Genomic DNA, 15,936 nt, shown 5'->3' on the forward strand with positions numbered 1-15,936 from the left:
TTCCATGGGGTCAGGGAGTCCAGAACTAGAGGGCATAGGTTTAGGGTGAGAGGGGAAAGATATAAAAGAGACCTAAGGGGCAACTCTTTCACACAGAGGGTGGTATGTGTATGGAATGAGCTGCCAGAGGATGTGGTGGAGGCTGGTACAATTGCAACATTTAAGAGCCATTTGGATGGGTATATGAATCGGAAGGGTTTGGAGGGATATGGGCCGGGTGCTGCCAGTGGGACTAGATTGGGTTGGGGTATCTGGTCGGCATGGACGGGTTGGACTTAAGGGTCTGTTTCCATGCTGTACATCTCTATGACTCTATGACCTAATTGGCTATGGAAAATGCGACACGTTTGTGTTGTTTGCCAGTGGTCAAATTATTCATTTGATGGTGACTGGACAGTGTCAGAGCTTGAATACACAGTCATTCTGCATGGGAAGAGTACAAGAAAGCCTACCTCCCAGCACAATTGGCTCGATCAAGAGGTTGTAAGATTAGTGGCTGGAGTTAGGACAGGTCAATCACCTGTTTTGCTCTGACATTTGGACATGTACATGTAAACTAGTTTGCTGAAATATTGGCTATATCCCATTGTTAGAACTGTCTTGCATTATTAATATCCAGAATAAACCCAGCAGACCAAGAAAAGTGGGAATATGCCTGCAATAGTCACAATGAAGAAATACCATTGCTAAATCTTACACTTACAGACGCCAACTCAGACTTTGACTCAGGCATATTTTAAAGAATAGAGGAAGTATCTGCATGGAATGTGAAACCAGGTGGCTGTGGAATACAGGAAGCTTAATAAAAGTTCTCAGGTCACACATGGGTTCAGCTGGAGAAACGTGAAATGGGTGCCTTTGACGGTCTAACCAACAGAAGAATGCAAAAGTTATACATCACAAGAAATACACAGTGGTTCGGTGGTTAGTACTGCTGCCTCACAGTGCTGGGGACCCGGGGTTCAATTCCCACTTCGGGTGACTGTCTGCGTGGAGTTTACGTGTTCTTCCCGTGTCTGTGTGGGTTTCCTCTGGGTGCTTTGGTTTCCTCCCACAATCCAAAGATGAGCAGGTCAGGTGAATTAGTCATGCTAAATTGCCCATAGTATTCAGTGCATTTGTCAGGGGTAAATACAGGGAATGGGTCTGGGTAGGTTATTCTTTGGAGGGTCGGTGTGGACTTATTGCGCTAAATGGCCTGTTTCCATATTGTAGGAAATCTTAAAAAAAAGATTTGATGCATTGGAAAACCTTCCATAAATCCTGGGATCAATCTCAAGGAGCATTATTTCATGAACATCAACTTGATGTAGTATATTGCATACGCTTAAAATACTTCCCTTCAGGATGGAAATGGTGACCAATCCTTTCACTCAACTTGTTCAACCCAAACATGAAGCTGTTGCAGTACAGAGGCAGCCACCCAGAATACAAGTGATATCATAAGCTCAAAGAGAACTTGGATTTGGATTACCTTCTGCAAAGAGGCTTTCTTGAGATCATAGCAGTTCAACTAACTGCTCTTCAACAAATTACTGGGATTGAAGAAGTGCCACAGAGTACATATCTGTTATCTGGAGTGAATAGGTTAATGTTGATATGTAAATGAGAAAATACATCACAGGAAGTGATGTGGTATCACATGACATGATAGTGCTCTTAACTTTCTAGGGCTTTAGAGAGAACTAATAGTTACAAAATCAAGTTAAAATCAATTAAGTTTTGTTCTTAAATGAAAGTTTATATTTTACATACTCCGTCATCAGATGCCATAGATTTTTTTTGTCATTCCATCATGGCCAAAATAGTTCATAATAACAATAGCTGACAATAATCTGTAGTGGATGAACAGTAGGTTAAAAAGTGAACAAAATGGAAAAGTCATTCCTTAAAAATTATTGGAGCTAAAATTTCACAGCAGTTTCCAGTATTAGTGAAGCTGAGAACAGCTTATCACATCACTCTCGATTTTGAACTGAAGCCAGTTTGTCTTGTTACACATGAAAATGTTACCCATCCACTAAAGTCAATGGAAAAGCAGGTAATTGGCTCAATGCTAACAGAGATGTCATACCTGTATTAAAAGCAACAAGATCGTGCTGGGGAGAGTTGGAGGGTGGGGGGTAACCCTGTTACTGAAACTTATTGGATCTATTAGAATCTATGTAGATCTTCCACAGCTGCACAAATCTTTGCTTAGCCTGTGAATGTTAAAGATTATCAAGAATTCAGACAAGGGTACAATCATTCAGACAGAGGTTAATGAGATTTGATGCAGAGACTATGGGCAAGGAAAGCGACAGACCACAGTAGCCATTTAGTGCATATCCCTATGGCAAGGCCTAAACAACTAGTGGGAGACCTAGAAATTTTCAAACTGTGAACAACCACAAATCTACCAGCAACAACTGAATGAAACTGGAAATGTACAAAAATTAGACAAAGAGCAAGTGGGCTCAAGTTTGAATGCACCACATCAATGGATGGCCAACAAAGCAATATTTGAACAAAGACAGGACAGCATAGTGAATGATATACTAATTTACATTGAAAGACTTTTAATTAGGATGTCAAGCAACTCTGGCTTAGCTACAGACTGTACCATCTTGGCATGGACAACTACCATCTGCATTGGCAGGTTGATAGGCAACAACAAGGGCACTGGCAGACTGCCAGAAGTATCATGTTGACTTCCTGTAATCGGGCAGTATAATATTGTTGTTTGTTGTCTTTGACCATTTTTGGTCACAATTTGTCAGTCAAAGAATATCTAACTATGTCCGAGATAGGGTGAAGAACATCAACTCTCAATTAATAACATAGTAACTATAACATGTGGAATTCAGCCTGCCATGAGGCTGAGGAACCTTAAGATCCAATGATTTCATGTGACAATCACTACTGCGATGTTGTATTCTGTGATGCATTTGCATATCACATGGTATCCCCTTATATTACAACTCCTCCCAAGTCTCTGACTTTATCAGTTATTGATCCTAGGGACCATACAGTAGTCAGGTGACAATGGCTGCAACAAAATAATTTGGACATTTAAAAAGGTCAAGGCATAGCAGGAAATTGTAGTTGGTGGCCAGAGAGAGTGTACCCATGTCTGGTCTCAATAGTAGCCTTGGAGTCAGCAGAAAGTCCTTTGACAGCTAGCATTTCCTCTAAACTTCAGCAACTTAGACACACTTACAGGAAACACTAAACACATCTGAAGTTGTTATAATAGCTTGAAGCAATCAACCAGCAATTAACCTGTAAGTTATCAATTAACCTTATATGTGATGCTAGTAGCGAAACCTGAATGTATGGTCAGTTGGGTAAGGTTAAGCAAAGGGTTTACCTGGACCATTCAGTTTTAAATATTATCAAAACAGCATTGTATTGTGTCTAAACATTTCACTGACAAGCACATCTTATCCCCTGGTATTCTCACCTATGCTAACCACAACAGAATGAGGCAAAAATCCACATTGAGAATAGTAATTTGCTTAATAACTGCACAATGCTGAACTTTTGTTCAGTATTCAAGAGAGGTCTCAAAAACAAATCGAGAAGTCATATTGAGCCCGTGCATGACAAGGCACACTAAGACTAATCAGCTATGTTTCTGGTTTATTTCAATCCCTGCTGGGATAGGTATCTTCTAATTAACCTGTTCAGAGATGGTACTACACATCTCTAAAACAAGTGGGGCTGAAACCCTGGCCTCCTGGCTCAGAAGTAGGGACATATCACTGTGCCAAAACAGTATTTCACTGCTGGGATATTTAACTGGCACCAGTTGACAGCGGAAGAACTATGATAGTTAGAATTTCAGTTCTACATAGTTTTATCGAAAATGTTTTTCATAATAATATTACCACACCTACGGTAACCTGACATTTAAAGGTAATCATTATCTCCTTCGGGAGAAATAAGTTACAGAACAACTGAAGTATGTCATGATTTTATAATGAACACACAACTGTGTAGAAATAAATATTTTCCTGAAAGTACATTGTGGGTTTTATGGTTGTGTCAATTTTATGATTAACCACTCATTTATTTGCAAATTGCCACAAAAATTAACAATGATAGGTGGATCAATTTTCAGGATATCAATTAGAATACCAATATTTTAAACCTTACAAAGATAGCTACTAATGCCAATGTGTCATTCAGGAGTGTCAGTAATGAATCATAGGACATGAAATTAGGCTGCATGCCACTTGATTTTAGCTGCCATACCAGGTTCACTATGTGCCAGCACATATCTGTCAAGAATGTGTGGAGCAGGCAGATTATGGCTTTAATCAATGTGTGAATCTGATTTAATGTCAACATTGCTATTTTGAATGTCGTCTTCCAGCATACTCTATCCTAACATCATGTTCCACAGTATGAGGTGAACTGAAATGAAAGATTAATTTCTCTATTCACCACGGCCCCTCCACCCTAACCCACAATCTCCTACCTACAAACCGCACTACTTAAAGGAATTGTGAACTTACTGGCAAGTTAGCTTTCTTTTTAAAACAAAAACAGAAAGTGATGGATAAATTTAGCAGGTGTAGCAGCAATTGTGGGAAGAAAGCGGAATTAACATTTCAAGTCTAGTAACTTCATCAGCTTACTTTTTTAGTTAGCTGTTGATGTGATTTTCCTGCTCCTCGGATGCTGCCTGAACTGTGCTTTTCCAACACCAGTCTAATCCAGAATCTGGTTTCCAGCATCTGCAGTCATTATTTTTACCTATGTACATTTTAGCCCATTTCCATACTTGCTTAAAATTTGAGTAGTACACAGGGAGTAGTCAGACTGTGGCAAAGCAAACTCTTTCAGAAATAAAATAACTTTGTAGATCTTTGTCTGAAACTGAGGATGGGAGGTCACACAAAATTAGATAAGATGTTATAAGAGGGAGGAGGAATAGAGCAAGGCTCCCAACATGATTTGCCAGGCTTCTTTAAGAGCAATTTGTCTATTCCATCTTCAATGAGGAGCAAATCTTTCGATATTTTCAGTCATGACCTCATTTCTGAAATAATGCCTTTTCCAGCTTTATAAAGCAACCCTAAATGATGGCAAGAATAAACAAATGTACAACATAACTCCTAGCATAACGTATATAAAATCCCTCTTGTGCATTCCTTTATTGTCCATCTTCTACAAGCATTTGCCAGTTTTAGATCCTACAAAGTTTCTACTCCAATGGTTGGTGAAGGTTACTGATACCTAAGAAGCAGAAAGAAGGTCAAGAACTATTTAAATAACCACATGTTAATAGTAACAGCAGACTTGAATAGTCAACATGTTTTTTAAAAAATCAGGAAGCCCAAATTCTCAGAGTCATAGAGATTTACAGCACAGAAAAAGATACTTCAGCCCAATGTGTTTGTGCCAGTTAAAAACAACCACCAAACTATTTGTGTTTTCCAGCACTTGGCCTATAACCTTGAATGCCTTGGCAGCACTCCTTAAATGTTATGAGTGTTTCTGTCTCTATTACCCTTACAAACAATGAAATCCTGATTCCCATAATCTCTGGATGAAAAAAAGATCCCCACATCCCTTCTGAACTCTGTGCCCCATACCGTAAATCTGTGCCTCCTGATCATTGTTCCCTCTTCCCTCATCCTCCCACCCCCTCCCCCATAATTCCTGTCCACCCTATCTATGTGGCTCATAACTTTATCTCAATCATGGCCCCCCCACCCCTCCCTCAGTCTCCACTGCTCTAAGGAAGACAATCCAAGCCTATCAAATTTCTCCTCATGACTAAAACTCCATAGCCCAGGCAATATCCTGAAAAACCTCCAGCATTCTCTCCAATGCAATTACATGCCCGCTACAATGTGGATTCTAGAACTAAACACAAAACTCAAGTTGTGGCCTAACGAACTTTCTATACAATTCCTACATTAGCTCCCTGCTCTTAAACTTCAGCCTAATAAAGGCAAAGCAGCAGTTCAAGCTGCCATTCGAGGAGACAGTAACTTAACATGCTAAAGATATTTGGACTTGGCATACATCAGTCAGTCCTTGTGAATGATATTGACATTGGAGCATGTTCCTGGGCTGTTGAATGTGACCTCAGGAATAAATTAATCAGACCATGGAGAAATGGCAATAACAGGAAGAAAATCTACTAAGGAAAACATCAAACTGAATGTTTAAGTAAGTAATCTGAATTGTTCAAATTAAAAATAGTATTAATAATATGTATGATATTTGTTACTTTGCATTTCTTGTAATGGTGCTGTGACTGATCAACTGTTAAGTACACAATTAATGTAACATTATTCATCCCCCATGATATTGCACATAGTTACTTGGAGATATAGTCTCACAAACCCACCTAATTTGTTTGCGTTGTTGATACATGTTTCAGATATTTGATTTACCTGAGAGCAATGCAGAGCCAACTTTAGCTTCTAATTGTGCAGGGACTTTAACTAAATTCAGTTTCTAGTAGCTCCAACCTCCTTCTGCATTGTCTGGTTACTTTAGTCTGACAAACAGCTTAACCAAACAAACAGCGAGCATAAATCAGTTGCCAGACTTCAACCAAGACATAGAAAAAGCGAAAAGTGTAGTTGTTTCCTTTGCTGCTTTCTCTCTCTTTTGTTGATTCTTCACCCACAAATATTTCTTTGTACTTTTAAGTGAGTGATATTAGATGCTAAGTTTATGATTTTAACTTATAGGACTGTAGTAGTAGAATAAGGTAGTATTGTGAGTGGCATAGCTCTGTTATGTCCATCCAGAAATGGAAGCTTGGAGGGCTATGTTATATACTCATTTGCCAGGATTGATTTGTTGTGATCAGTGTAGGTGCCAATGATATTTGTAGGACAGATTCTGAGCAAAGATTTTGCTGAGACAGAATGACAAGCTGGGCATGAAAGAAGAGAAAAATCCAAAAGATAATAATCTCTAGTTATTACTTGAGCTAGGTGCACATTGGCAGAAAGTATGTAAGATTAGTGAAACAAACTGGTCAAGGACTAATTTGTGTGAAATGGTTTATGGTTTATTAACATAATACCAGATGATATGGGAAAATCACTGGGACAGTCTGCATTTGGACCATGCTGGGGCCAGTATTCTGGCAAACTGTATAACTAGCAAGGTAGAGGGTGCTTTAAACTAAAGAATGGGATTGATGGATCAAGTTTGAGTAGCTGTAGCAAGCTGCAGGTTACAGTCAAGGAAGGAGACCAAAATAGTAATATGGAAAATTAAGGTTAAAGAATGATAGGGAGGGACAAAAAAGACAGAGAATGCACCAGTTAAGTCGATATGTTACAGAGGTTAAGAAAAAAAACACCCAAAAAAACTAATGATTCTGTATTTGAAAGTATGTAATATTCATAACAAAGTAAGCAAGTTGATAGCATACATTGAAGCAAACACATATAGTAGGATGACCATTAGGAGGTGTGGTTGCAGGATGACAGAGATTGAATTCCTAATATTTCGAGGCATAAGACATTCAAGAAGAATAAGAAGCTAAAGTAGAGCTGGTGGCACCATTAATCAAGATGGCATTGGTGCAATAATTAGAGCTGAACTTGGTTTAGGACATCACGACGTAGAATCAATTTGGGTGAAAATGAGAAATTTTAGAGAAATAAAGTTCGATCGTAAGAGTAGTTCAAGGCCCCTAACAGCAAATACAATGTATACAAGAAGAAACAAATACAGAGAATGCTGTAGAAATTTAGCAAATCTGGCAGCATGTGACAAGACAAAATTGATTTAACATTTCAATTCTTCTTTACAACTGGAACCCTACCTGACTCAAAATATTAACTCTGTTTCTTTCTTCACAGATGCTGATAGATCTGCTGAGTTTTTCCAGTATGCTCTGTATTTGTTCCAGATTTCCAGCATCAGCATTTTTTTGTGTTTATATAAGAGGAATATTGGGTGTGCATGATAAAAAGGACAGCAATCATTATGGATAATTTTAATCTACATATAAACTGGAAAAATCGGATTTGCATTAATGGTTTGAATCAAGTGTTCACAGAATGTTTTCAAGACCATTTCTTAAATCTGTTCATTCTAGAACCAACAAAATAATAGATCTTTAAAAATGGTATTGCATATTATCACAGGGATAACTAATGCCCTCAGAGTAAAGGTGCCCCTAGTTAGTAGCTGCCGCAATATAAATGAATTTTACATCTAGCTTGAAAAGATAGAAAATAGGATCTATGAGTTGTTCTTCTTTAAATATTCACTTGTGTGATGTGGGCATCGCTGACTGGCCAGCATTTATTGCCCATCCCTAGTTGCCGTTGAGAAGGTGGTGATGAACTGCCTTCTTAAACTGCTGCATTTCACAGGCTGTAGGTTGACTCCCTTAAGGAGGGAATTCCAGGATTTTGACCCAGCGACAGTGAGGAATGATGATATATTTCCAAGTCAGGATGGTGAATGGCTTGGAAGAAACCTTGCAGATGGTGGTGTGTCCATGTATCCACTGCTGTTGTCCTTCTGGATAGAAATGGTAAAAGGTTTGGAAAATGTAGTCTAAGGATCTTTGGTAAATTACTGCAGTGCACACTGTTGCTACTGAGTATTAGAGGGCGTGGATGCTTGTCAATATGGTGCCAATTAAACAGGCTGCTTTGATCTGAATGGTGTCAAGCTTCTTGAGTGTTGTTAGAGCTGCAGCATCCAGGAAATTGGGCAGCATTTCCTCACACTCCTGACTTGTGCCTTGTAGATGGTGGATAAGCTTTGGTGAGTCAGGAACTGAGTTACTCAATGCAGTATTCCTAGCCTCTGACCTGCAAACATATCCACCGTGTTTATGTAACATGTCCATTTAAAGTTAAAAATCACACAACACCAGGTTATAGTCCAACAGGTTTAATTGAAGGCCCTAGCTTTCGGAGCACTGCTCCTTCATCAGGTGGTTGTGGAGTGCACAATTGTAAGACCCAGAATTTATAGCAAAAGTTTACAGTGTGATGTAATTGAAATTATACATTGAAAAATACCTTAATTGTTTGTTAAGTCTCTCATTTGTTAAAGTGACCATGTTAGTTTCACTTCTTTCATATGTAAATCACAAAACGTTTTTTTTTAAAGTTACATTCTCAGGTTAACTTTAACAATTGGTGTCAGCCAGATAATATGTTGAAGGTGTTAGCCCCCTGTGTGCCTTTGTTTGTGTCATAATGTTTCGACTGAGTCTAATCTAAAAAATGAGTTAACAGAGTCTTACATGGATTCATGCGGTTTCTGAGCAAAGTACAATGTAACTCTGCAAGCACAAATTCACCTCACAAACGTATATGTGTGTCTGTGTCTGGGGTGGGGTGTTGTGAGTTTATGTGAGAGAGTGTATATGTGTGTGTGAGTGTAAAGAGGTCTAAGTCTGTGAGAGGATGCATGTGTGAGTGTGGGAGTGTGTGTCTAAAGTGCAATGGTGGTCACCTGTAGTGTGACATGAACCCAAGGTCCTGGGTGAGGCCCTCCCTATGGATACCGAACTTAGCTATCAGCCTCTGCTTGGCCACGTTTCGCTGCTGCCTGTCCTGAAGTACCTGAAGATCCGAGGTCAAATGTCCTGGACCACTGAAGTGTTCTCCAACTGGGAGAGAACATTTTTGTCTGTTGATTGTTGTGCGGTGCTTTTTCATCTGTTGCCGTAGCCCCTGCTTGGTTTCCCCAATGTACCATGCCTTAGGGCATCCTTGCTTGCAGCGTATGAGATAAACAACATTGGCTGAGTTGCATGAGTACCTGCCACATACATAGTGGGAGGTGTCCCCACGCGTAATGGTGGTATCCATGTCCACACTCTTACAATTGTATACTTCACAAACACCTGATGAAGGAGCTGTGCTCCGAAAGCTAGTGCTTTCAATTAAACCTGTTGGACTATAAACTGGTGTGGTGTGATTTTTAACTTCGTACACCCCAGTCCAACATCGGCATCTTCAAATCAGGAGTCCATTTGAGTTTATGGTCAATGGTAATCCCAAGGATGTTGATAGCGAGGGATTCAGTGATGGTGGGACCATTGAATGTGTTGTATTTATTGTATTTTAAACTTAGACAGGACACCTATGTGAGAATGAAAGTTGAGCTGGCTAAAGTGAATTGGGATAATAGGCGAGGGGGGAGTGGGTTAGATCATTAGAGAAGGGAACATTTCAAAATTCTCAATAAGTATATTCCTACTAGAAAGAAAATTTCTGAAGGCAGAATGCATCATCCATGGTTAACTAAATGTGTTAAGGAAACCATCAAATCTAAGAGAAAAAAATTATTTGATTGTTCAAAGATGAGTGTGGGACAGATGATAGAGTATAAAGAACAGTACTGAATGACTAAAAGTTTAATCAGGAAAAATAAATTGAAATAGGAGAGGACACTAGCTAGTATACAAAACAAATTGCAAGAGTTTCTATAGGTTTCTAAAAAAGGTATGGGAAAGAGAGTATTCATTCTTTATATAATGAGAATGGGAATCAGTGAATTAAATAAACTATTAAATAATAATACTTATTAAATTATTATTATTCTTTAGTTCAAAGATACGTAAAACGCGGCAGGGGGGGTTTGGTTAGAGCAGTTGGTTGGATTGCTGGTTTGCTCATGCAGAGTGACACTAACAGTGTGACTTTAACTCTTGCACCAGCTAAGGTTACCATGAAGGACTCTCCTTCTCAACTTCTCCTCTCACCTGAGGCATGGTGATCCTCAGACTAAACCACCACTGGTCAGCTCTCTGTAATGAGAGAGTAGCCTTATGGTCTGGTAGGATTAGGCAGATTTTACCTTACCTTTAGGTATGTTCCCAGAAATAGCTGTAAATCAGGAGGTGGAGGCAAGAGACAAGCTATGTGAAATTACAATAACTAGGGAAGTAATACTGAGCAGACTGATGGAGTTCATTGAATCATAGGATCCCTACACTGTGGAAACAAGTCCATTGGCCCAACAAGTCCACACCGACCCTCCGAAAAGTAACCCACCTAGAATCATTTCCCCATCCCTATTATCCTGTATTTACCCGTAACTAATGCACCTAACCTACACATTCTGGAATATTATGGGCAATTTAGCATGGCCAATTAACCGAACCTACACGTCTTTGGATTGTGGGAGGAAACTAAAATACCCAAAGGAAACCCACACAGACAGTTGCCCGAGGTTGCAATCAAACTCAGGTCCCTGGTGCTGTGAGGCAGCAGTGCTAATCAGTGAGCCACTGAGCCACCATGCAACCCCTTTGTAGGCTGACGTCTCACACAATACTGATGGACTTCAACCCAGAACCTTCAACAAAGTGCTTATTGAGCTCGGTGTATTGGTGTACATTTTCCAAAATTCACTTGGTTTTGGAAGGATTTCATTACTCTGGTAAGTAGCAAATATATTCAAAGAAAAAGGAGGAAGAAAACAGGAAAACATAGGTCAGTTAACTTGATATTGCTCATGGTGAAGGTTCTAAAATCAATCATTAACGATGTTATAGATGTACATTTAGAAAGGTTCAAGATAATCAGGAAGAGTTAGCATTGTTTTGAAAAAGGAAAATCATGTTTGGACCTTAGGGGCAACTTTTCCATGCAGAGGGTGGTGCTTATATGGAATAAGCTGCCACAGTATGTGGTGCAAGATAGAATAATTGCAACATTTAAAAGACATCTAGATGAGTATATGAATAGGAACGGTTTAGAGGGTTATGAGACAAATGATAGCAAATGGGATTAGATCAGATTAGGATATCTGGATGGCATGGACGAATTGGACCAAAGGGTCTGTTCCCTTGCCGTATACCTCTATGGTTGTATGTTAAATAAATTAATTGCACTTCTCTGAAGGAGTAATCTCTGCCGTGGATAAAGGGATGACTTAAAATGTACAAGAAATCTAAATATAGGGGCATTTGACAATAGGCCACATAAACGGTTATTGTGGAATTTGATAAAACTCATGGTATAGGGACTACCTTATTAGCTTGGATATATTAGCACATAAAAAAGCAGTATGCATAACTGAGTCTTTTTTTGATTGGCAGGATGTGATGAGTACAGTCCGGCAGGAGTCTCATCTGGTGTTTCAGATTTTTCACAATTCAAATCAAAGATTTAGATGAGGTATGCAAAGGTATTGTGACTAAATTTGCAAATGATGTAAAGATAAATAGGAAGGTAAGTTGAGAAGGGGTCATAAGGGTGATGAAGATGAATAAAGAAAGGTTGATTGACTGGGCAAAATGGCAGACAATGTATAATGTGGGAAAGTGTAAAGTTGTTCACTTTGGCAGGAAAAATAAAGAAAAAAACAGATATTGCTTAAACAGAGAATTGCAGAATTCTGAAGTGAGAGAGAGAGCAATATGTTCTACTCCATGTCTAACAAAAAGTTAGCATGCAGGCACAGTAAGTAATTAAGAAAGTTAATGGAATACTCTCCTTTCTTACAGGAATTAAGCATGAATGCAATTATGCTATGCTTCGATTATACAGTTTGGTATAAACTGTGTGCAGTTTGGTCTCCTTATTTAAGCAAGGATGTAAGTGTAATGAAGGCAATTTAGAGGAAGTTTAGAAGGTATAAGTTTAGAATTCTGACTCAAGGCATTGGAGGTAGGATCATTGAATGTTTTAAAGACAGATATAGATCGGTTTATTTGCCTAACAATAATCTAAGCTTAATTGGCAGTAATTGGTTTGAAGAACTCCAAACACTAACAGACCAGTCAAAATCTTAAGGAATGATAGATTCAAGAGGCTACTTCTGCTCTGAACTGGAATGCTGTTTGGTTCTCAGTCAGTGAATCAGCATACTAATGTATCATAGCTGCATCAAAGCATGTGACCTGAGGATGTAAGTGTTTCAAAACCCATCTTGTCTGGGATCATTAAACTTTCTCCACAGTTGTAATCTAAATACTCAATATTAGTCTAGATACTTATGAACATTACATTTGTAATAATTGTTAGCAATAATTAATGTTTGTTGGATTCGTCAATACTCCAATACACACATCCAATTTCTCATGTTACAAGGGTCAATTAAGCATTGCTGCTAGAGGCAAAAACTACATCATATATTCCCATGTAAATGCATATATGGTATTAAAAGAGACCATAATTTACTGCATTCAGCATTTCCCTTCTCAGTACTTCCTTCATTTATTCTGATTTCTCCCAAAGTGGAGAAGAAAATCAGAAAGGGCATAAATAGGTTAAGTTCATTATTAACTGTTTTTTACACAATAGAGAAAGCTAAACTGGTCTTATTTGTCTCTTAGGTACATATAATAAGAAATGTTCATCTCAGCTATCAAGACAGAAGTGATAATCAATTAGCTCCAAAATTCAACTCCACCTTGGAGTGCAGGTTCATAGCTCCTTGGAAGTGTAGTTGCAGGTAGATAGGATAGTGAAGAAGGCATTTGGTATGCTTTCCTTTATTGGTCAGAGTATTGAATACAACAGTTGGGAGGTTATGTCGAGGCTGTACAACACATTGGTTAGGCCTCTGTTGGAATATTGCATGCAATTCTGGTCTCCTTTCTATCGGAAAGTTGTTGTGAAACTTGAAAGGGTTCAGAGAAGATTTATAAGAATGTTGCCAGGATTAGAGGATTTGTGCTATAAGGAGAGGCTGAACAGGCTGAGGCTGTTTTCCCTGGAGCGTCGAAGGCTGATAAAGGTTTACAAAATCATAAGGAGCATGGATAGGATAGGATAAATAGTCAAAGTCTTTTCCCTGGGGTGGGGGAGTCCAGAACTAGAGGGCACAGATTTAGGGTGAGAGGGGAAAGATATAAAAGAGACCTAAGGGACAATTTTTCACACAGAGGGTGGTACGTGTATGGAATGAGCTACCAGAGGAAGTGGTGGAGGCTGGTACAATTGCAACATTTAAAAGGAATTTGGATGGGTATATGAATTGGAAGAGTTTGAAAGGATATGGGCCAGATGCTGACAGGTGGGACTCGATTGGGTTGAGATATCTGGTCGGCATGGATAGGTTGGACCGAAGGGTCTGTTTCCATGCTGTAGATCTCTATGATCCTATGTCTATGGCTCTATGTTTTGAATTTGAAATAACTTCAAACTAAAGAAAGACCAGCACTCATATGGCATATTTGGGGTATACCCAGTATTTTACAACTGATGAAGTATTTTTGAAATCTTGTCACTGTTGCAAGGTGAGAAAAAGCCACTAATCCATTCAAATGTCACACCAAGATATCAATGACAAGATACCAATGACCAGACATCGACAGCACAGTGGCTCAGTGGTTAGCACTGCTGCCTCACAGCGCCAGAGACCAAGGTTCGATTCTTGCCTCGGATGTCTGTGTGGAGTTTGCACATTCTCTCCATGTCTGTGTGTGTGTTTTTTCCGGGTGCGCCAGTTTCTTCCTGCAATCTAAAGATGTGCAGGTCAGATGAATGGGCCATGCTAAATTGCCCCTAGCGTTAGGTGCATTATTGAGAGGGAAATGTGGCTGGGTGGGTTGCTCTTTGGAGGGTTGGTGTGGACTTGTTGGGCCAAAGGACCTGTTTCCACACTGTAGGGAATCTAATCTATAATTTGGTTTTGATTGAGGAATAAATGTTGACCTGGAGAACCCCGGATGCTTTCCCCCATCGAAAGGTAAATGATTATTTGCATGTGTGTATCAGAACGCAGTCATTTATTGACACCATTTTTTGTTTATATGTGCAATTATTCATGGCAATGCTTTACTGATTCTATTTCTTTGTAAGGTCCATTTAAATAATACCTCAGCAAAAAACTTTTTGAAATCTTCTCGGATTTTCCAAATTATTTGAAGTTATGTGGTTATGTTATAATTGCTAGGAAGAGCAAAAAAATATATTCCTTCAGTATAACTGACTAAATGGTACTGAGGTATTCTTAGAAACTGGTTTCACTATATAACGCAAACATGGCAAACCCTTAGTATGGTCCAGGTTCTCAGCTGAGATAGTTGTGCTCAAGGTGCAAGCATGGAACTTGAGTCAATGACTTCAAACTCGAAGACAACACAGTGACTCTTGAATGGCTTAGTAAAGCAGAAGGTAAGTGTTCACAAAGATACTGTGGCACCGAAATGAGTACATTGTACAGTATATCTATGAAATAGTTATTAAGCAGGACACTAGCCTAAAACAACTGTATTACAGTTCAACTGATCCACACAGCTTAGTGAAATAGATCAGATATATGTTTCTATCCTACACAATTTATCTTTCTTTAACAAAGTGAAATTTCTAAAATGCAAGAAATAAAAATAAATTTAGCAGTTGAGGGTACAATCTCAACATGTGAGTTAATTTAGTTTCATCTCAGAAGGGGCTAGTTATTTGTTTTAACATGGAAATGACTGAACTCACATGAACAAAGCATGCATTTAATTCCTACTTGTGATCCATCTTTTGAATAAATTCAACCTATTCTAATCTATGCAAGGATATATTATCCCCTATAATGAAAGAACTTGTATCTCAATTTGTAATTAGTTCATGTTTCAAAATTAAATCAGAATTAGGAAACATTTAATTTTCATTCATTAGTATTCCTCAAACTGTTTCAAATGAAGAACAACATGAAATTGACGTCAGTGGCCTGAAATTTGTAATTTCATTCAGTATTAAATTAAGGTTATAGAAAGTCATTTAGTCACAATGAATCATGCATAGTCATTCTAAGTTGACTGTAACTGACGGATGGTTCACTTTAGTCACTGTGTATTTCAATGTTAAAAAAAGAAATAGCTTTAATATTTGGACTGTATAGGCAGACATCACCTCAGTTACATAAACAGATCGTGGTAATAAAAAAGATACACTGATTTATGCAGTTAAAATACCGCATCATAATTTCCATTAAATCAAGAAGCAGAATTGTTAATATATTCCTTGTCTGATCTCAACATTTGGCTCGTTGGTAAGT

This window comes from Chiloscyllium plagiosum, chromosome 4 (assembly GCF_004010195.1).
Source record: "Chiloscyllium plagiosum isolate BGI_BamShark_2017 chromosome 4, ASM401019v2, whole genome shotgun sequence".
Lineage (NCBI taxonomy): Eukaryota > Metazoa > Chordata > Chondrichthyes > Orectolobiformes > Hemiscylliidae > Chiloscyllium > Chiloscyllium plagiosum.